General features: G+C 40.3%; 1 pseudogene across 1 annotated transcript; it reads left to right on the plus strand.

Annotated features, from left to right (window-relative positions):
- Window positions 1-18,521: 18,521 nt before the first annotated feature.
- Window positions 18,522-21,617, plus strand: LOC146968565 (disintegrin and metalloproteinase domain-containing protein 17-like; annotated as a pseudogene). The gene is made up of 6 exons (XR_015034221.1): window positions 18,522-18,672; window positions 18,770-18,900; window positions 19,653-19,819; window positions 20,132-20,188; window positions 21,153-21,232; window positions 21,335-21,617. The product of XR_015034221.1 is annotated as a disintegrin and metalloproteinase domain-containing protein 17-like (transcript).
- Window positions 21,618-22,155: the final 538 nt, after the last annotated feature.

Here is a 22,155-nt window from a genome sequence, read left to right on the forward strand (position 1 = left end):
TTTAAGGAACAATTTCTCATGTTGGGGCTTCAATACAAGAGGGACATTACAGACCAGCAGTATGGAGGTATTTGGATGTTTTTTGGTGTGTCTTTTTGGACCAAGAAACCTGGTCCCCATTGACAACATTATATGGACAAGTTATATAAGTTATTTAATATGGCATTTTTCAGACATCAAATGATGCAACTAATGTTTTAATTTTGGAAAAGTTCAGATTAATATCGATAAAATTACCCAGAAGTTCCTTCAGTGGAAATGCACCTTATGTTGTAAATCTCAGGGCAGGGCTATGGGCTGGCGTTGCTAACAGGAGCAGTGCATTGAGTCTTCTACTGCAATTAAAGTACTTAGGGGCTATTTGGAGATCATACAACCCCACTTAAAAAATGCTGCTATCCCTTTTAATGAAATACCTTTTAATGTTCTTTTTTGCTCTGGATGTAAACTTCCAGGCAACCACGCAAACGGGGAAAATATGACTTGTGGTGCTTCAGTGTGTTGTGTTCAAAGGGGATAATTACTCATCATTCGCACTGTTTTAGAATTATGGTACAAACTCTTTCTCTGTATCTGGATGCAATTCCTGTCATTTATTGCAGTTTGAATAATATACCTATTAATAATTTAAAAAAGAAAGACGTGCCAGATCTATGAATCGAACAGGAATAGGAATCTCCGTGCTTCATGTGCCTTAAATTACATTGATTGTTCTCACAGTATTGTAACCATATTGTTGCTGCTTTAAACAGCCCGATGGCTTCTAACTACTTGCGTGAGTGGAGAAGACGAAGGTCGAGAGCAGATGCTGAAGCTGAAGACAGTGACGCTGAAGATGCTTCTGCACAGGAGCATGAGTCTGATGAAATACAGGAAGCAACCACCTCACAGCAGGGAGAGCAGTCCTTGGTAGAACAAGTGTTGATGGATGATACCTCAGAACTGCATGGTACTTATTCAGATGAGCAAATGGACACAAGCAGTCATGTCGATTCTGACGAAGAGCTAACCCTAGATTTTGAGCATGACATTGTTGATTCAACTTCATCTGATGAACACGTGGCCGAGGCAGACACTTCTGACAATGAGACAGGAACTCTAGCTGGAGATTTGGCTCAATGGGCAACGACAAGCAATCAAACTCTAAGTGCTGTTAATGGTTTGTTGAGTGTTCTTAGAAGACACGGCCATCGTCTTCCAAAAGATGCACGAACTCTTCTCCAAACTCCAAAAGACATTCAGTGCCAGCTGAAGTGCAATGGTCAATATGCCTATTATGGTCTGGAGTCGGGCATTCTTGACTTTCTAACAAAAAATCTAGCCTTCACAGGAGATGTTGAATTGTCATTCAACATTGATGGTGTTCCAGTTTTTAAGTCAACCAAGAAGCATTTTTGGCCCATCTTAGCCACATGTGCTAATGGTGATCCATTCATTGTGGCGCTGTATTATGGAACAGGCAAACCTGAGCCATTATCAGAATTCATTGAAGATTTTATTACGGATTTAGCTGGTTTGCTGGAAAGAGGAGTTGAGTATCAGGGCAAAGTTTACAAAGTGAGCATCAGGGCATTTATCTGTGATGCACCCGCAAGAGCTTTTCTTAAGTGCACCAAAGGCCACAATGCCAGCCAAGGCTGTGAGCGATGTGAGGCAACATCACTACGCATTAACGGTAGGATGGTTTACACAGCCACAGATGTCGCTCCCAGCAGAACTGATGAAATGTTCAGCCAGTTCAAGTATATTAATCATCAGAAGATGCCATCTCCTCTCCTTAATTTGGGGATTAGGTGCATTGAGCAGTTTCCTCTAGATTACATGCACCTGGTGTGCCTTGGTGTTGTCAAACGCATCCTGGTGTTTCTCATTCGTGGACCGTCTAACTGCAAATTACACCGGAGACGGCAGGAGGAGTTGTCAGAAAGGCTGGTTAGCCTGAAGGGAGCGATGCCAGGTGAATTTGTAAGGCAACCCCGGTCTCTGGATGAGATTGGTCGTTGAAAGGCCACAGAATTCCGTCAGTTTCTCTTGTACACAGGGCCAGTAGTCTTGAGCAGTGTCTTACCACAACCACTGTATAGTCATTTCTTAACATTAACAGTCAGTATGTCCATTCTGTTGGAAAAAGATACAGAGAAGAGAAATGCATATCTGGATTATGCAAAGGATCTCATGGATCATTTCGTTGATACAAGCACTGCCTTGTATGGAGAGATCTTCCCCACGTACAACGTACATTCATTAAAGCACCTTCATGAGGATGTCAAATTCTCCAAATGCTCTTTAGATCAGCTGTCATGCTTCCCATTTGAGAATTATCTGCAAGTCATTAAAAAAATGGTTAGAAGCAGCCGCAATCCTGTAGTTCAAGTCACCAAACGGCTTGCTGAGAAGGCCCAGACACTGAAATTACGAAAGCAGCGCCTGCAAACATCCACTGTCATCTCTTCAAAACCACAAGACAGATGCTTTCTGCTACAAAACGAGGACTTTGCCTTTGTGCAAGAAAAAAGAGGTGATGGAACACTCGTTGTTGACATTGTGAGCCAAGATGACACCACCGATCTATTCAAGGATCCTTGCAGTTCCAAACTATTAAACATTGCGTATGTGGACAATTTTGAAAGATCCAAACGCCAACTGTTGAAAATAGAGAATCTGCAAAGGAAAGCGGTTTGCCTACCCCATCAAAATGGGTTTGCTATCTTCCCTGTTCTTCATGATGTGGAGAAATAGCCTTGGATTGTGTGGTATGTTAAATCGTGCAGCATATTTCATTAATTTGATGTGCATTCCTTACCCTTGCATGTATTTTTGTGTTTAAATTAGTGCTGTCAAAAATATAAATACATTTTAACAGTGTCAATTTTTTTTAATGGCCGGTTTTAATGTTCTTTGAACTACAGAAATAAAAAATACAAGATCCGGCTGTAACCCAGAAACAAAGCAATAAGCCTGATTAAAACCTTGATAAACCTTAATAAATAAATAATATTATAAATAAGCCTTGGTTTCACTCTCTGAGGTTCAAATTTTTTTGAATCGACTGACAGCACTGGTTTAAAATCTTAGTCTATCATGTAACTAACTCACTTTTTCCTCCTACTAATCCTAATCCTAATCCTAATCCTAACTAATTCTTCCGGACCACTATGTAGCTCCTTGGCTATCTGGGGTTGGTACATAATTAATGTAATGCATCTGTAGGTGAATTGTTTTGGTCTGTCAGTAGGTGGTTCGACCACGGGTGTTGGGCACTGATAATTAATCACTGTCACTGCATTTTCTCGTTGATGGTGGTGTACTTACGGCTTGCTGCTGTTAACAGATTACTTGATAGACCTATCAAGTAATTTGTTTGTCGTATGTTGTCTGTGCTCACTGTCTTTCTACGCTATTTTTTGTTTTTTTGTCAGGCTGAATTATGGAGTCGGACAGACAAGCATTTAGCGAAGATCTGTTCGATTCGCCAGTTGAGAGGCCCAAAAGAATTCGGCGGAGAAGAATTTTCGAAGACTTCGTAGAAGGTGAGAAATAACATTTTAGTGTTTGTAGTATTGGCAGTCACTTATTAGGGCTTAATGTAATTTTTTACACTGTGATATATGCAGGTGTGACTTCAACAGAAGAGTCTCCACCTCTTTCTCGTAAGTCTTAAGTGGAAACACCCATTCCCCTATGACACATAATAAAATGCAAAAATTACATACTTTCAAATTATTATAATGACTGAGAAAGATAACTTTTTCCACACAGAAAAACAAATTTGTAACCCATTACCGGTACCACCCAAAAAGTTCAAGCAGCAGGTGGAACCCAGCAAAGGTAAATATTTTTTCTGGGTGGACATGTACCGTATTTTCCGCACTATAAGGCGCACTTAAAAGCCTTACATTTTCTCAAATAAACGGCAGTGCGCCTTATAATCTGGAGCGCCTTGTATATGGATCAGTGTTTTTCATGGCCCTCCCGGCGGAACTTTGGAATTAAAAACATCTATATATCCACAGGTTCCCAGGCCCTCCAGATGCCTCCATCCAAAAAAGGCAAGTGCAAGTGTATTCATCCTAATGAATGATATGAACGGCAAATTCAAAGCTTAATGAAACAACTCATATTTTTATATGGGTAGTTGTTGATGAATGAAAACTGTACTTTTGAATGAAATAATCAATTTCTGTGAGTATATAACAGGAGAACATACACAGTGTACCTTTTTTAACAAATTAAAAACATTTCATCTATATATCCACAGGTTCCCAGGCCCTCCAGATGCCTCCATCCAAAAAAGGCAAGTGCAAATGTATTCATCGTATTGAATAATATGAACGGCAAATTCAGAGCTTACTGGAACACCTCATTTTTTAGAAAAGTGTAATTATAGATGAATGAAAACAGTAATTTTGAATGAAATTTATTTTTGTGAGTGTATATAATAGGAGAACATACATAGTGTACCTTTTTAACAAATTAAAAACATTTTATCTATATATCAACAGCTTCCCAGGCCCTCCAGATGCCTCCATCCAAAAAAGGCAAGTGCAAGTGTATTCATTGTAAAGAATGATATGAACGGCAAATTCAGAGCTTAAAGGACAATTCCAGGCAAATTCAACCCGGGGGTGTATGTTACTATCATTTTAGGTCTAAAAGTCTTGTGCGAGACCCTGCTGCCGTGCTCGGTGCATTCAGGTGCAGTTGGAGCAACCGTTTGTGTCATAAACACAGGAATATCGACTCTTTACTTGCTTCAAGTGTACATTTTTTTCAACAGAAAGCGTCGGGTGGCGACTCAAACGACAAGTTTTCTTTACTTGAAGCAAGTCAAGAGTCGATATTTCTGTGTTTATGACAAAAACAGCAGAACTCTAACTGCCCCTGAATGCACCGAGCACGGCAACGCGAGACTCGGGGAGACTTTGAATTAGATCTAGTTTTACAAACATGTCGGCTTGCTTCAAGTAAATAAACTTCTCGGTACATGTTTGAGTCACCATCTGACGCTGTCTGTGGAAAAAAATTGCGGCTTTGAGGGATGTAAACAGGCTAACCAGCGGAACTCGCATCCACTCCATTCATTGCTGCCGTGGCGATGCGGGGACGCGACTACCGCAAAACAGGAGCGATTAAACTGAAAATCTTCACATTCCTTCTTTTAGACCTAAAATGATAGTAACATACACCCCCAAGTTGAATTTGCCTGGAATTGTCCTTTAATGAAACAACTCATATTTTTGTATGGGTAGTTGTTGATGAAGGAAAATTTACTTTTGAATGAAATAATCAATTTTTGTGAGTATATAACAGGAGAACATACACAGTGTACCTTTTTAACGAATTAAAAACATTTTATCTATATATCCACAGGTTCCCAGGCCCTCCAGATGCCTCCATCCAAAAAAGGCAAGTGCAAATGTATTCATCCTAATGAATGATATGAACGGCAAACTCAGCGCTTACTGGAACACCTCATTTGTATTGATATGGATAATTAGTGATGAATAGAAATTGTAATTTTGAATGAAATGGTCGATTTCCATGCATATATAACAGGAGAACGTACACATTTAACAAATTAAAAACATTTATCTATATAAACACAGCTTCCCAGGCCCTCCAGATGCCTCCACCCAAAAAAGGCAAGTGTAAATGTATTCATCCTAATGAATGATATGAATGTCAAATTCAGAGCTTACTGGAACACCTCATTTTTTAGAAGAGTGTAATGGTGCGTTCCAGGCAGGCTTTTTAACCCGTAAGTCACGACTTCAAGTCACCAGTTACGAGTTTGTAGCGTTCCAGGCAAGTTACGAGTTACGAACTGGGAACTGGGAGTAGATCGATCTAGTACGAGTTCACAGGTGGGAAGTTACGAGTTTGACTGTACGTTCTAACGGGTAACCATAGGAACAGGTCGGAAAAATACGAGTTACGGGTTGCCTGGAACGCACCATAATTATAGATGAATTAAAACTGTAATTTTGAATGAAATTGATTTTTGTGAGTATATAACATACACAGTGTACCTTTTTAATGAATTAAAAACATTTGTATATCAACAGCTTCCCAGGCCCTCCAGATGCCTCCATCCAAAAAAGGCAAGTGTAGTCATTGTAATGAATGATATGAACGGCAAATTCAGAGCTTACTGGAACACCTATTTTTTTTATATGGGTAGTTGTCGATGAATGAAAGCTGTACTTTTGAATGAAATCAAAATGTGGAGAACCTTTGTACCTTTAAGAAATTACAAACATTTATCTATATAAACACAGCTTTCCAGGCCCTCCAGATGCCTCCACCCAAAAAAGGCAAGTGCCAATGTAATCATTGTAATGCTCTGTTTGTGACACACATCAAGACTTGAACAGTCTCCATTTAAGGACAATGTTATTTACAAATGTAAATACACAGGTCACCAAGGACTGAAGAGGCATTCATCTCATAGAGGCCGTAAGTAAATAACTAAGTAAATTCAAAGTATCATTTTTAACAGAGTGTCATTACACTTAATTCTGCAGGAATCATGTTAGATTTGGAGTTTGAAAAACTGTACTTACTTTAAATTGTATTTGGATTTTTATGCAGATAAGACTCTGATGCCATCCGCAAATTCCAGCACAATTGCTTCTGGGAGACAAACTTCATCACCACCTATTCGTGGGGGAGTCGATTTAAGAAGTAATTGTAATTTTGGTGCTTTTTCCAAACTGTCCACATAGTTTAATTATTTTTTATCTCATTAAGACACATAACACTACTCACAAAAAATGAGAGCTATTTGACTTCAAGGTGAAATTTCTGGGTGAAGCTAAAATGCATTCTAACCTTTACAAGTGAACTTACTGACCTTCTATAAACTTTTGAATGCACATGTCCAACTGATAATTTTTTCAATCGTTTTTGCACTATTTTCTGTTCTCAGACAAGGAGCATAACGGCAAAATTCACAACAGGAGTTTGATCCATGAATCAACCAGTAAATTTGTTTCTGTTAAAACTTCACACATGTAAAGTTACTGAGAATTGTGCTTGTGGTGTACCCACCACTGTTTGCTTTTTTTTTCTATAAATAATTTGAGATGAGAAAATAACCAGTGCATGCTTCTACTGACATGCTCTACTTTCATGATATATCACTGTAGTGTTAGCCTGTGGATATTCTCATTTGTCCAGGTCATAGTATTTCAAAAGGAGTTTAAATCGAACGCAACTGGACAAAACCAAGTCCAGTTGCGTTCGATTTAAACTCCTTTTGAAACACTGTAGTGTTAACTTTCACTTTTCACCCAGAAGCCAAAGATCCCTAACTTTTTATGAGTAGTGTATTTCTATAACTGCAGTTATGTATGTATGTATATGTATGTTTTGTCAGGATCACCAAGATTTTTGACTAGGGATTCGCCCATGACAGGATCACCATGCCTGAGCCCTGTACAGGTGGACGACCCAAAGGGTAAAAATATATATATATATATATATATATATATATATAGTTATTTTTTTCCATGTGTTTTCAGAGATGTTTTGAATGATTAATCTGATCTTTTTCATAGGTCGGGTGAGACGAACTTCGACACCAATTGACAACAATCTGAGAGGTTATTATTTTTATAATGAAGCTTGAAGTTGTAATGTTGTAATTATGGCTGGAGTCATCTTTCACAATCTGTAATTTAGGGAGTCCGGAAACGACAAATGAGGAACTGCAGTCCAGCCAATTCAGTGCCACACCCACCTGTGAGTTCTTATCAAGGCAAACTAGAAATGTATTACCATGTCAAGTGAATAGGTGTTAAAAGTTATTGACTATTATCACACCTTCTACATTTGGTCTTCCACAGAGGATGCCATGTAATGCTTGAATTACAAATGGTCAAAATTGATAAATGTGTGGGTGTTTACCTCCGGTCGAAGCTCGGTCCCTCCCACCTCCCTATTCCCTGTCTTGACTGTGCTTTCAGTTAAAAGAGTTAGCCCCCCAAATATGTACTTACTGGCGGCTATTAGAGCACAGGCTCGTATTTGTACGCAGACCACTATTTGCTCATCTACAGTTTTTCACCAGCCACCACCAGAAAATTCAGTCATTTAATTGATATCAAGCTGAAGCATTTATGAAATCCTGAAAACACTGCTTGAGTATCACAGGCTGACAGCTTCTCGCATAATTGCACTTTAGAGTTTTCTCTGTTTAGTGGATAAATAATTGAAGCTCTGCCCCCATCGTACATATTTCTCATCGGCTTGACAGCGAGTAGATGACTGAATTTTCATTTCACATATATAAATTGCTATATTGATATTGCAGCGATCTAACGTTTGCAGTCAGATGGTTTCAAAATGTGTCTTTCAGCCGGGTAACTTTTTGCTTCTTTTTCTCAAAGTATCAATCATGACCTCACCCAATGTGGCAATGGATGAAACTGCTGCATCACTCCAGGAAATGACACCGAGACGTAAGTGCTAAGCTTGTTCCTTCAATTCTATAATTTTAATTTTTTTGGAATTACATGTCAACTACATTGTAAAAGGAATAAAGTCTGAATATTATGACAATTTTCATCAGTTACTTGTGCCTTATCAAAATTAAATTTAGCACCTATATGGATATGAAACACCAGAGGTCTTTTCATTAAAATGGACACATAAAGTGTAGACACACAGCAACACAAGTCAATTGACTTTTATCACTCTGTAATTGATATACTGTGATTTTCCCGAGGACCTCATTATAGTCAAGTAGCAAGGTATTTCAGCCTTGAATAATGTCGAGGTTCAAACATGACCCATTTTTTCATTGTAGAACAATGAAACACCTTCAACATTTTATGTTTGAGTTAAAGTTGACTTATATCAGAAATTGAAATACAGGGGTGCAAACTTGTCACCTTTCGGCGAAATTCGCCGTTTTGGATCCCAAATTGGTCATTTGTGTGATTCGTGTAAATCCGCAATAAAAAAAAAATTGAGAGGGGGCGGGGGGTCCGGCGAGGCGAGGCGAAGCAATGCACCTGTCTCTTTAAGGCGCATGCACCTTATCTGGATGACAACGAGTGGTGGCAACACTCCTCTTCTGTCCAGCAATACACACCTGAAGCTTCACTTTTAATACAGACTAACTAACACGACTTTTTGAGCATGGCGAGTGAAGAGTCGGAGCTAGAAGATGCGCCAGCAGCGTTGTATAGGTGCTTGTATGGGACCGCGTGTGTGTGATGATCGCGATCGCGGCCAATTAGCGATTAGCGCGTTTAGCATTATTAGCTCCAGTGTCTCCCTCTTCTCTGGAGGAGGGTCTGGCGAGCGAGACTAGCTCCAGTGCGACCTGTGCAGCAGCAGCAGGAGGAGGAGGAGGAGGAGGAGGAGGAGGTTGACTGACTGTGGCAGGACACCTCTGCCTCTGTTTCACTTTATGTTGCTGGTAAATAATGTGGTTGTAAAAGTAGTAGGCTAAAGTTAAATTATTTTGTATGCACTAATTAAAGGGGCAGAGCTTTAAGAGACATTTTAGCTTTTATATTTTATAAGATATATTTTTTGTAAGAACCACAATTAATAAATATAGGTTATATATTTCAGTGAATATCTAATTGTTCTTAGCATTTGTTAGATAACTTTCTTTGCCCAATAAATTAAAACATGATGGAACTATCATGTCTCCTCTCTTGCAGCCAGAATCTCATCTACTTTTAACCTCAGACTGTCACAATGATGTATCAGATGTCAGACTGCCTCATTCTTTCAGTTTTAACCTGAATATACAAGACATGATTGATTTTCCCAACGATCAAAGTATACGAAACCGAACCGAAAACCATGACCACAAAACCGTGAACTGAACCGTTTGCTTGAACATCTTTTAAATACATATTGCCGCTTAATATGTTTTATGTAACCTATGGCATTTTTAAGCTTCATGTGTGTTATTGGACAGAAAGAGCAGCGCTGCCTCGGAGCATAGCCTACGTACAGAAAACACATTTACATCAATAAATAAATGTTTCACAATGAACCAATCAGTCTGTATTAAATTTTATTTAGTTTGAAGGCAAGGTTTGCAAGGTTCATCTGATGGACATCAAGGGACAGATTCTCCAAGTTTTGCACAGCTTTTGCTCATGCTAAACCTGCATAGGCTGAAGACCCCCTTCACATATTTCAAAACCAAACACAGAGAGACAGATTGTACAGGTTTAACAGGAGCAAAAGCTGTGCAAACCTGAGTAAATCTGGACCCTAGTCTCATGCTAAAATTGACTGTAAATTCACCTTTAAAGTTGGTTTTTAAAAAAAATTCCTCGGGGGAGCATACCCCCGGACCCCCCTAGGGGGTCGGTATCTTGTCACCTTTTTTACCCCTGATGAGTTTGCACCCCTGGAAATATTTAAAGGGATAGTTCACCCTAGAATGATATTTCGCTCATTATCTACTCACCCTCATGTGGACTAAGGGCTGGAAGAAGTTTCAGAGTCCTCCGTCCCTTCTCTGAGTTACAGGGGGTCTCAGCATAGCAGTGCATGTCCATATAACGGTTGTAAAGGGACACCAGAGCTCTTCGTAAAAAAACACACACAAAAAAACATCCAAATACCTCCATGATGCTCGTATGTAATGTCCGTCTTGTGCTGAAGCCCCAAATTGCGTAATTGTCCCGAAAAAAATTAAATAAGTCTATATTTTAAGCTTGTTTGTAGCGGAAGCTTCTCAAAGCTCCTCTTCCTGGTCCGTCCAAATCTCGCGTGATTCGCAGTAACCGCACTGACGCCGGCGGCGCAAATCACGCGAGATTTGGACGGACCAGGAAGAGGAGCTTCGAGAAGCTTCTGCTACAAACAAGCTTAAAATATAGACTTATTTAATTTTTTTTGGGACAATTACGCAATTTGGGGCTTCAGCACAAGACGGACATTACATACGAGCATCATGGAGGTATTTGGATGTTTTTTTGTGTGTGTTTTTTTACGAAGAGCTCTGGTGTCCCTTTACAACCGTTATATGGACATGCATTGCTACGCTGAGACCCCCTGTAACTCAGAGAAGGGACGGAGGACTCTGAGAATTCTTCCAGCCCTTAGTCCACATGAGGGTGAGTAGATAATGAGCGAAATATCATTCTAGGGTGAACTATCCCTTTAAACTTTTTTAAACGCATCAACTTCCTATTTCTAGGGATTTCATGACCAACACAATATTTGGGGAATTGGTCTCCTGTCACCAGTGACTAAACTATTATGATGACATTAACTCTGATATCTACTATATCTTATTACTTTATAAAAATACCACAATCACAGCTTTGTACAGTCTGAACACAGAGTTTATATAAAGTTTATATTAATGGATGTTGATTCACTGTAAGAATGTGATTAAGTTATAATTTCAAACTCTTCAGGCAGTGATCAGTCTGCAGGTTTTTGACTCATTATTCACTGGTCATCTGCATTTTAATTTTACGGGCCAGCAGTGTTTCCAAAAGGATTTAAGGAGACTGTAGTGCGACCGACCGGGATGTTGAAGCAGCATTTAGTTGTCTTGCCCTGTTAAATCAGCAATCTGTCCTTTTGTATTGCAGGTAATCAAGTGAGGCGTTCACCACGCAAAATTCACTCCTGTGAAACCACATCCCCCAGGGTTTCTGCAAAAAGTCAAAAGAAAAGTAGTTTAAACTTAACTTTTTTCATCAAGACTTCTGCCAGCATTTAATTGTACTCTGTTTTTTAATGAATATTTATAATTTATAATTATAAATGCATCTTTAAGAAATCAAATTTTTGCTAATTATGCTTTGCCTGTGTCTCACAGCAAAACAAAAAAACCCATACCCAATGTCGCAAGAACGTAAGTCAAACTTGTTAATCACACTGTTGCCGTGTCATTACCAATATTGGAATAATCTCAAAAGCTTTTCTTTGGCTCAGTAGTTGTTGTGTTTTGTATTTATTTTATCAATTCAGGATTCCAAAGGAAGGTGGTTGGGATGTTCTTGGACATCAAAGACCAACTCCAGAGGATTGAGGCCTCTGTGGGCACTATCCAAGATCACGAAATAACCATAAAGAAAATTCAAAATGAAAATGATGTGGCCGACTTTGAAAATCAGCTCAAACAAAAAAAAACAATGGAAACAATGGTTATTACAATTTTGGATTTTCATATTTTTTTCAGGATTAGAGAAGTATTGTTTAAGGTAAAGCATTTGTGTTCTGTCATTACAGATAACCTTGTTGTCAAGAGTTGGGGGGAGGAACGTCAAAGACTGCACCACAAAGTGCATGAACAGGTATGTGTCTGAACAAAGACCGTTTTAACTGTAGACATATTACAGAGGAAATAAACATGATTTTTCCATGGCTATGCTACATTTTTACCTTACTTAAAGGGACAACGAGGAGTTTTGGAAAAGCGAAGGGTTTTCACACTACCTCCGTGCGCACCATAGCATTCTTCCACCTCGCGCAAGACGGACTCATGTTTTCATTCATTAATAATTAAAGTCAGAGGTTCAAAGAGGTTCAGTTACCGTCGTAGTTCCGACCATAACGCCGCTATAATCGCCGTTATTCTCATTCGCGTCTGTGAAACCAAAAGTAAGGAAACGCTGGTCGGCTCGACCAGCATCTCCACCACCACTAATAATAACAAAATAACGATAGAGAGAAAACGATATATTGATCGAAAATGGAACGATTAACAAGTGTGGGTAGCGTAGATTCATCCACATTAACATGAGACAGTTTTATAACCGAATAGAAACTCCCCGTTGGCCCTTTAATACCTCCAGAGTAATTGTGTAAATAACACTCTTTGAAACTCTTTTGGTACTGTTTTTATTTTCTTTTGTTATATGTACAAAATACTAACAGGAATTTTGTCATACAGGCTCATGACAAATGCTGTAATGGCCAAATACAACATGCACGGAGGGGGACAACGTGACAAAATGGCCTTCAAGGTCACACGGATGTATCACCTCATCAAGTGTAAGAAACTAAGATTGACATAACTGAAATTACTGAATGGGTTTCATTTACATGTGGCTATCCTGGACTCAGCTGGGCTTCCATGGCACAGACTTTTAATCAGTGTTCCTATGCAAGTATGGAAAAATATGGAATTTGTTATTATTAATTTCCTTGTTGGTTCCTAGACTTTTAACAAAGTTCTATTTCCTAAAACACACAATTTATAATATCTAAAAAAGCAGTGGATCGATCTTGATATTCAAGGTGCTTGGCAGTGCAGTTAAACAGTTTGTATGAGAGCTGCAGTACACATCCCAGAAAACATACATCCTCTTTGGGCAGATTGACATGTGGACTGCCCAGTTTGTTTGTGTTTCTTCTATAAAAGGCTCTTTTCAGGTTTTGCTTGTAATCACGTAAAATCCGGAGTATGTGCAGTGTCTTTTCTCTTTCTCTCTTGATAACTCACAGTCCACATATAAAATGAAAGTTATGAAAACATAAACTATTGAGAGATGCCTGAAAACCACGAAATGGACCTGATCCGAGAGTAGTCTATATTGTTAACTATCTGAGCCTGTTAGTTTGAAAAAAAATGCCCGTTTATACGGCGAACTTTGATGGGAGCCACTTGCCCAATGGAAGAGCGTTAGCTGCAGGCTGCCTGCCCAGCTCAATACTGCAGCGACCTCATTAAAAGTATTATCCATCACTCACATATACAGAAAAAAAATATGAAAACAGGGCCCAGGTTGAAATAAACTGAAGTTGCCCTTCAACTTTCAAGTGAGGCCCTGTCTTGGTCATTGGTGTTACAGCGATTAATGCAAACAAACCCATTTTTGTTTATTTTATTTAATTCGAGATTGATCCTGCAAAGCAAATTCAGTTCCCAAAGACAGTACAGCAGTTTGAAAAGGTCTATGAACTTTTAATGTGCAGCTCTAAATAAAAACTTATCTGGGTTTGGTCTTGACTCTCCTGTCGGCCTTCTGGGTCAAATTGAACCAATCTGTCCACTTCCTCCATCCTTCCTTCTTTCCACAATCTTTTTCCCTTCCTTCCTTCCTTCCCTATTTCCTTCCTTCTTCTTCCTCCTCTATTGATCCAATTGACCCTCCATTTTTCTTCCCTTCCTTCCTTCCCTTCTTTCCTCCCATCTTTCCCTTTATCTTTAATCCTTCTTTCCCTTCGTCATTCCTTCTTTCCTGTAGATGCTTCCGCATGTATGTGTGTGAGTTCAATGACCATACATCATCTCCAAAGAGTGTATTTTTATTGTAGCTCCGAGAGCATGGAGTGGCAGACTTACTTTTAGCCTAGCAGGCATAAACAACTGAACCCAAACATCCACAAATACACACAGGCGGCGCGACCCCTACTGGGCACAACAGGGATCATCATGAATGATCTACATTTTCCCTTTGTACTTCCTTCCTTGACCCAGGTGGACAACAGGATGGTTAAAGAGGAACTCTTAAGGATTCCATCCTCAAACCTGCTCCATGTGTCCCTTAGCTCCAGAGTCCTAATGCTGGTTAAATCAATGACTTGTAACTAATGCCTATAGGCTTTATAAGGAACCATCAGAAGATTCAGGCTACTGTGTGGGTCTAAGAAGTGGTTATGTCATTACTCTTTCAAATCCCAGGACAAAGTCTTACTGTAATTTATAAAGTGCATTTTACATCTGAATAGGTGCTCTATAATTTTTTTTTTCTTGTGTCCTCTCTCCAGCTGCTGTGAAAAGATGGAGTATTCAGGCCACAGATGTGGAAATAGAGAGCGCAACAATGAATCATTTGAAGCATGCGCCAGCCAGAAGCGGGGGGAAGGAGTAGCCTCCTTGGCTATGACTTGACAAAAAAAATTTTCTCTAATAAATATATTTGTTTTACTTGTTTATATGTGTTCAATATAACCAGTTGAATAGATCTTGTCCTGAATGCTTTCCTTTTATTATTCTACCTATTAGTCCATGCACCACTTGTATTTTACAGTATAGCCTAGGTGAACATCACAAGGATATTTTAAACCTTCAGGTTTATTTGCTATCAAAGTTTCCGTCAGGTTCACTTTTCCAAAAATGCTGATGTGATTTGATGTCTTTGACTTTTTGAAGTCAATGCAGCTTGAGATTTTTTTTTTTTTGCTAAAATTGAGAAGTTTGTTCAAGTATGTGTAGATTAGAGCATTGAGAATTACACATAGGATATGCAGCACAAGATCTGTGCTTTTCATAGAATTTCTAGATATGATAATGCCAGTTATAGACACCTTTTGAAATGCAATACATTACATGTGTAGACAAAAAGGTTGAAATGTAAGCTATATTGCAATTCGAAACGACAAAAGTCGAAATGTTGATGTAAAAATTATGCCGTCTAATAGCCGTCGAAAAGACGTCGGTCATGGCACAGACGTCTGAAAAACTTAAATTTCAGCACCTCATATCGACGTGGACTCGACCTCCAAGATCGACGTGAAGTAGACAAGACGTCACGTAGAGACGTTGAAAAGTCGTCTATATGGCGTAATATTGATATGGGTTGTAATAGCCTGCTTTGTAAACCGTAGATATGTCGTCTAAACGACGTTGAAACAGCGTGAACTTATGCCGTCTATGAGCCGTCGAAATGACGTCGGTCATGGCACCGACGTCAGGAAAACTTTCATTTAAGCACCTCAAATAGACGTAGAATCAACCTGTTAGATCGACGTTAATTAGACGTGAGATAGACGTCATGAAGTAGCCTGCTCTGTGAGACGTTGATAAGTCGTCTAAACGACGTTGAAACAACGTAAAATGATGCCGTCTATTAGCCGTCGAAATGACGTCGGTCATAACACCGACGTCAGAAAAACTTTCATTTGAGCACCTCAGATCGACGTCGAATCAACCTGCCTGACCGACGTTAATTAGACGTGAAATAGACGTCAAAATGTTTGCTGGGCAGCGTTGTGACCTCAACCATGGTCGATGAGAGCAGAAATGTTGTTGTAGGCCTGTGCATATTCTCATTTGTCCAGGTCATAGTATTTCAAAGGAGGTTAAATCGAAAGCAACTGGACTTCTACTGAGTCTCCAGACCAGTTAGTTGGACCAGTCCCAGCCTGGTCAGATGCTACATGAACTGATGAAGCCTCTTGGATGAGAGGTGAAACGTCTTCCTAGACAAATAACTAAGTCCAGTTGAACCTGCTTTGAAAAAAAAAAAAAGTTGTTGGCGGGCTCGTGAATTTTTTTTTGACACGAGTCAAAAAGAGCGTCAAACCGCGTATCTCGCGTTTGGTCGCGCGTCACAACTCGAGCGAAAAAAAAAGCGTTCCTCGTGTTTGGTGGGAAGCCCCTTGTGGGTCTTCCCACCAAACACGATGAAATAGACGAAGACGCGAAGGTCCCGTCGCACAAAACAAATCGGGTGTATTGCGTCGCAAAAAAAAAAAAGTCGCGTCTACCGCGTCGCGCGCCTAATCGCGTCTCGCGCCTAATCGCGTCTTTGCGTCACGGCCTTTTACACCGCGGACGTAACGAATAAACGGTGACGGTGTGAACGAACAACATAGAACAGGACCAGACGTGGCGTTGTTTCCTCTTTTCACCGACAGCTCCACTCTCCCTTACTTACACTAACTACTGTTATTGTTGAGGCCAGAGAATTGTGGGATTTGTAGTTTTTGACCAATCGCAGGTTGTGCTCTTTCTTTTTGTGATTTTCCTGGTTCACACATGTATTTTTTTTTAGGGGCAAATGCGAGTGAAATGCTCGTCCATGGTGGGCATAAGAAAATTTAAGACCTGTCTAAAATTATTTAAGACTTGAACACAATAATTCAACAAATTTAAGACATTTTAAGGCCTAAAATTTAGATTTTCAAATTTTAGACTTTTTAAGACCCCGTGGATACCCTGTTATTTCATATAAAAGTTTAAGTGCATGCATATTTTATGATGCTGTGTATTTCAGGTGTAGGTTAATATACACACACCTCAGGAGGCCTGTTGACTGGTTAAAACAAGGTAATCAGTAGATGGGAATTAACTTCAGATTTAGTCACGGATCACCTTCAAACTCTCCTTGTCATGATATTTGAATTAATTATACATCAACACCAGCATATATAGGATTAACACAACATACAAATGAATAAAATGATCTAAAAGTATACATTTGTTTATTATTAATTGGATTATTCAACAAAATGTTAAAATTATAAAACCATCCTTCAACTTAAAGCCCGAGGCGACGTCTTTAAACAGTTTATTTTGCTCATCAAATGAAGAGAAATTGACTCTGGAGCCTGAAGTCTGTGATTATTGATTAGGATTTTCAATCAATCACTTTTTAATCAAAACACAGCTGCGTTTTAATCTTCACTGTTTCTGCTCCAACTAAGATAAATAAATCATAATAACATCTGTTCTTTGTCGCAGCAGAGAGAGTGAATCACTGCGATTCATATGTTTATAATTTGCATAATGTGATATTATGTGATAATGAAGTTTAGGTGAAGAGGTGCATTCTGGGAAATATTTTTTGTGAGTTGATGAAATTACTTATCAATATGCGCTTCCATTTAGACATGATGACGATAAAGTGCAGGACAACACGGTGTTAAAAACAGTTTCTTTTTTTAAAAGGATTTGTATTTCCATGCTTTTATTTTGAAGGGATGCTGCATGTTTTAGAAGCCTTACTTCTGATTTCCTGTTTGTCAGACTCAGTTTATTGATCTGGTCACATCGATTATTGATTGAAAATGTTTAATTTTTCTAATTTATTTACTTTACGTGTACATACTTTCTTTTCTTTGTCTTGTTTATTTGATGTTTGTTTATTTTATTTCATGCTCTTATATCTTATGTTTTGTATTTATTTATATTTACAAGTTTACTATTTGCCTTATTGGTTGTACATCGATTTATTTGCAAAATAAAGTAAAAAAGCAATAAACAAAACACCAACAGAGGGTTGAACAGCTGAGTCATGTGAGTGGCGGTGAGCGTCCGTTACCTTGACGCCGGCGATCTCGATCATGAACATGGCGGCGCCCAGCACGTGTCCGGCGTGGTAACACCAGAACTTGATGCCGGCCACTTCCTTCACCTCGTGGAAGTTGATGGTCTCGATCTTCTCCATGCTGTCCTCCAGGTCCGTCTCCGTGTAGAGCATGTCGTCTGCCGAGATGTTACTGTCACACACACACACACACACACACACACACACACACACACGCACACACACAGCATCAACACACAGCTCCGTCACAGCTCCACCTGAGCGACAGGCAGCATCACTCCCTCTCTCTTTGTCAGCTGTAAAGTGACTGAGTGTGAGAGTCTGTGAGGGTCCAGATACTATAAACATGAATGGAACAGCACCTACCCCCTTTCATGTTACCTTGACAACAACATGTTGACTGATAATTTACAGTTTACTTTCAGAAGCACAAGGTGTGTGAGGGACAGACTCACAACAACAAATGCTCTTGGATCAGATCTGATCAAATCATCTAACAATAACCAAAAAACTACACGTGTGTGTGTTGTTATGTGTGTTGTGACAGGAAACAGCAGCGAGTGTCCTCCTCCTGAAAACGCTCCCGATAAGACGGCGTGTCTGGACAGCGGCGAGTGTCTGGACGGGGAGTGCGTTCCTTTCTGTCAGGCCGTCCTGAAGCTGCAGCCCTGCGCCTGCAACGGTAACGACCACACCGGCGTGAGACCAAGGTGGTGGTGGTGATGATGATGATGATGCATCCGTCTCAGTCTTGTATCTGTTCCCTCTCGTCTCTATAGAAACCAACGCGTCGTGCAGAGTCTGCTGCCGGAGCACCAGCGGCATCTGCGCCCCCTACCAGGACAAGACGGGCAACTTCCTGTTCCTGCGTAAAGGGAAACCCTGCACCGTGGGCTTCTGTGACGGAGCGGTGAGTGGAAACACACACACACACACACACACACACACACAGCAGCTTTAAAACACATTGAAGACAAACTTCTAGCTCAACTACTATGAGTGTGAAAACTATTTATTTGGAACTGAGTTTAGGTGTAATCACAAAGAAATGGCTTAAACCATCTGTTGATGAATGGTATGACATCACACTCATTCCAAATTTGAAGACATCTGAAAGCATTGGAAAGGTATATTTCCCTGAAAAGCCCCTCTTTTGTTTAAGTTTTTGGTTAATTATTTATTTCCTTGTGTTATTATAATAGAAAACACCCCATGTTCACGTGTTATTATATAAAATGCTTTGTAAAAGGGGGAAACCCCCCCCCCCCCAAAAAAAAAAAAACACATTAAAGACAAGCGGGATGTGAGTGTGTGTAGGTGGGTTTACATGGAGACTTTTTCCTCTTTCTGATTGAATCCTTTCTGAATGAGTCTTTCAGGTCAACTGTTTACATGATTTTATTTTATTGTTTTATACTTTTGATCGATTTAAGAAAAGGTTTATTCTGCCTCTGTGAAACCGAATGAAACTTGATTTGGTTTGGGCTTGTTTGTTGTGATTGAGCTGTTTATATGGAGCATTTTCATTCAGTTTGGACTCTAAACCGAATCTAATCTGAATATTTGGCTCCATGTAAACAAAGCTTGTGTGTGTATGTGTGTAAACACAGCTTGTGTGTGTGTGTGTGTGTGTGTGTGTGTGTGTGTGTGTGTCTCCTGCAGGGGAAGTGCATGAAGCAGGTGCAGGACGTGGTGGAGCGTCTGTGGGACTTCATCGACAAACTGGACATCAACACGTTTGGGAAGTTTCTGGCCGACAACATCGTGGGTCGGTGGTGGCGTTCTCTCTGCTCTTCTGGGTTCCTATCAGCATCCTGGTCCACTGTGTGGTGAGTCGCTCCGTTCTGTCTCTGTCAGGAACTAAACTACACACTGTCAGTCACACTGTCTGACTGACGCGTTACAGAGACGTATTACCACTGTATTTTCATGAGTATTAAGGGATTAAGGTGCTACAGACAGAATCTGAAGATGATAAAGTCTTTCCTGTCTTTAGTCTGTATAGGTCAGGTGGACAGTCATTTAAATATATATTTTATAAGATGTGCAGAGATTAGTTTAGTTTACTCTTGTCTTTTGTCTTTTCTTCTGTGAACAACCTCCTTCAGGATTAATAAAGTTTCTTTATCTTCTTCTCTCAGGACAAGAAGCTGGATAAACAATACGAGCAAACCACAAAGTCTCTGTTCTTCCCCAGTGTGAGTATCTGATTGTGTGTATTTTAGGGATGTCACAATTACTTGTTTTTCACAATTAATGTAATGAAATTGCAGCAAAAGGAGGAAATATGTCTGATACGAATCATTACCTGGGAGAATGGAGGCTCTCTGCCTTCCACCTATAGCGTCTCTTGGCTGAAAACCAACCTTGTAAGATCAGAGCCTCCGACCCGGTGTCCCAGCTCTCGTCTCTGCGGCACCGCCACACAAACGTAACCCGTAATCTCTTGTTTATGACAGATAAGACTACACAGATATACACATGGTAACATGGTAGATGATAAATAACGTTATCCACCGCTCCATGGATTGATTTCTCACCGGCTTCGTTGTTGAAAACAAACGCACATGGAGGAGAGGAGGTTAGAGACACAGAGAGTTCATCTTTAACCATCAAACTAGGGATGTCACGATTACTTATTGTCACAATTAATCGTGGTATTAAACGCCACAATTAATCAATCGTAAAGATTTCTAAATACTGTCACTCTCCAAAAAAGATTGTCGGAACCGTATCGGCAGATGTAGCGCCAAAGTAAAGGTAAATGCACAGAAACTGGTCCATTTACCTCACGTAACATTAAATTGGTAGGAATTTAAATGTCGGTGTGCCATTTGTAATAATAAAATGTAAAAAATTATTAAAATAAACTCAAACATTTGGTATAGATGACAATTAATGACTTCAATATTTCAAATACTTCCTCTGGGGGAGTAATAATTGGTCCTATATTAATAGATACTTAAAATATTTTGTGTATATTATCAATAATGTAGTTATATTTTGACTATATATTTGATTTTACACATTCATATATAGTGTTGTGAAATTAATTAATGCATAATAATCGTGGTAATCGTACTACCGTGATTATTTATCCAAGAAAATTTATAATCGTGACATCCCTACATCAAACTCAACTGACTCTGTTCATTTTCCCAGAATGCCGAGCTCCTGAGCAGCCTGGAGTCCGCGTCCGTCCGGATCTTCAAGCCTCCGACCTTCCCGACCACCAACCTGCGCTTCCAGCCGTCCGGTCCGCAGCAGACCAGCACGCCGCCGGTCTCCGGCTTCGGCTTCGGCCCCGGTCCAGACTCCTGCTGTCATCTTCCTCACCATCCTCCTCCTCCTCCTGCGGTGGCGGCCCCTCCTCCCCCTCCTCCCCCTCCTCCTCCTCCTCTGGACTCCCCCCGCATGGCCACCATCCAGGAGGACCCGAGCTTCGACTCCCACCTGGACGAGGAGGCGCTGCAGGAGGCGTTCGGCCGCCCGGCGCAGCGCTCGGAGCAGCGGCGGCGCTCCTTCGAGGACCTGACGGAGACGAGCGCGGTGAGTCGCAGCGAGAAGGCGCTGATGTTCCGGCTGCAGAGGCAACACCAGATCGACACCAAGGAGACGCAGTGCTGAGGACGGGACGGGACGGGACGGACGGGACGGACGGTGCCCGGTTTGTCCCGCTCACGTCCTCCTCCTGTGCTGGTTTCACAAACTTTTACGACTTTTTTTATTTTTTATTTTCTTAAAGCGGCTCCGTCCTGAAGCCGCCGCACTGACGCTTTGTTGCTGCAGCAGATCTCAGTCTGGTCACATCGAGACACATTCAATCAGAAAAACGTTTTTATTGAATTTAAAGGACAATTCCAGGCGAATTCAACTCGGGGGTGTATTTTCATATCATTTTAGGTCTAAAAGAATGAATCTGAAGATTTTCAGTTTAATTGCTCCTGTTTTGCGGTAGCTGCGTCTGTCCGTGCATCGCCACGGCAGCAATGAATGGGAGTGGATGTAAGTTCCACTGTTTAGGCTGTTTACATCCCTCAAAGCCGCAGTTTTTTTCCACAGACAGCATCAGATGGAGACTCAAACATGCACCGAGAAGTTTATTTACTTCAAGCAAGCCGACATGTTTGTAAAACTAGATCCAATTCAAAGTCTCCCGGAGTCT

This window comes from Trachurus japonicus, chromosome 18, assembly GCF_045865225.1.
Source record: "Trachurus japonicus isolate A0001 chromosome 18, Traja_1.0".
In the NCBI taxonomy this organism is placed as follows: Eukaryota; Metazoa; Chordata; class Actinopteri; order Carangiformes; family Carangidae; genus Trachurus; species Trachurus japonicus.